The following is a 1,859-nucleotide window of genomic DNA, read 5'->3' as shown; positions in this document are numbered from 1 at the left end:
AATGGAATGGAAAAGTGTGGGAAAAATACTGAAAATGTTGTTTGGAATGAGATAACCGCATAGAACAAAAACAACTGAGACAAATTTTCATATACGGTAAAGCCATTAACTGAATCAGACTCAGCATACAGTAATTATTATAGCATAATTATGACTGCAGAGACATAGTCTGAAAAAGTAATTACTGAAGAACAGGAAGCCAGCAAAGATGCTCTCTCATAATAAAGAGCCTTCTGAAGTACTTTGCCAACATTTATCGTGTACATAAATATATCTCCAAAGCAGGTTGATATTTTTGCTTACTAGATAAATGTGTATGATGAAAGAGAGAAAAAAAACTACGTAATGTACATATAAAAATGTTTTATTCCTATTTTGCACAGGATAACAATGACAACCAGAGTCACACCTGCCGGGAATGCAAAAGGCCACAAAAGCACGAGCGCACCTGGATTCGAGCATTCTCTTTGCGTGTCCATTACTCCAGGCACACATTTCCACCAAAATACATTTATAGGGCAAACTCCTTTACTCATACACATACACATACATATAGCAATACAAACACATAGAGAAAAACGTGTACACATGTATACATAAGTAAAAATGTTTATGTTTGTCCTTCAAACATTTCAAAAGATGCATCGGCCGGGAATCGAACCCGGGCCTCCCGCGTGGCAGGCGAGAATTCTACCACTGAACCACCGATGCTTCGATATATTGGTTATTTAATTACGTCTAAATTCAAGAAAATATACCTGTATGTATGAATATATTCATATAAATATGTATACATACCTATGTATATATACATATATATGTATATACACATATATGTACATATGTATGCATATATATATAGCCACACACACAAACACACAAACACACAAACACACACACACACACACACACACACACACACACACACACACACACACACACACACACACACACACACACAGTGTGTGTGTGTGTGCGTAACCATATATATATATATATATATATATATATATATATATGTGGTTATATATACATATATGTATATATTTTATATATATATACAGAGAGAGAGAGGAGGTGTATATATATATATATATATATGCATAAATGAGTAAATATTTTATATCTGCCCCTTCAAAAGATGCATCGGCCGGGAATCGAACCCGGGCCTCCCGCGTGGCAGGCGAGAATTCTACCACTGAACCACCGATGCTTACCTTCCACCAAGAGTAATTACCCTTGATTACATGAAAAATATACTTGTTTACATACACACATATATGTATCAGTAGTTTGGTCCAATAGGCTCTACAGGCGGGAGAGTAAACAAGGTGAACACCAGTGCCCGAGTCTTAACAGTAGCAGCAGGTGCGGAGCAGCCGGGAGCGACCTTGTGTGACTTTACACTTCCATGGCCGGCAAATTACATAGGCCAGGCCAGCTGAATGCTCGGATCTGTGTCAACTGGAGGCCTTCTCGTCTTTCAGCCCTGGACGTCGTTTCCGGCATGCGTAGGCTAGACCAGAGTGTGCACCTGCATCCGGCCCTCACCTGCCTGCGTGCTGGAATTGCAGCGTCGAAATATTGTTAAGGGGGTAAAAGAGGATATACATTAGAGAACCGAAACACACTCTTTACTGTAATGGTATCTTATAAGGTTACAAGGAAAATCTGTAACGTATAAGGACAATGAAAGCTAATCCATAAAGCTTAAATGCATCCAATATGGGAACAATTATAAACACGGAACTTACCCCCATATAAACGCTATCTAAACCGCCTTAGCTTTCCAGAAGACAACCTCTCCTCCTCGAGTTCCTTCAGCCGGAATCTAAAAAGCTTAAAAGCCGAAACTGACA

General features: G+C 39.0%; 2 non-coding genes across 2 annotated transcripts; both read right to left on the bottom strand.

Annotated features, from left to right (window-relative positions):
* Positions 1–640: 640 nt before the first annotated feature.
* Positions 641–711, bottom strand: Trnag-gcc. The gene has a single exon. It is a non-coding gene; the product is annotated as a tRNA-Gly (tRNA).
* A 431-nt stretch (positions 712–1,142) lies between these two features.
* Positions 1,143–1,213, bottom strand: Trnag-gcc. The gene has a single exon. It is a non-coding gene; the product is annotated as a tRNA-Gly (tRNA).
* Between the last annotated feature and the right edge of the window lie 646 nt (positions 1,214–1,859).

This window comes from Penaeus chinensis, chromosome 15 (genome assembly GCF_019202785.1).
Source record: "Penaeus chinensis breed Huanghai No. 1 chromosome 15, ASM1920278v2, whole genome shotgun sequence".
Lineage (NCBI taxonomy): Eukaryota > Metazoa > Arthropoda > Malacostraca > Decapoda > Penaeidae > Penaeus > Penaeus chinensis.
The sequence above is the reverse complement of the archived record's forward strand: the minus strand, read 5'-3'. Positions and strand labels throughout refer to the sequence as shown.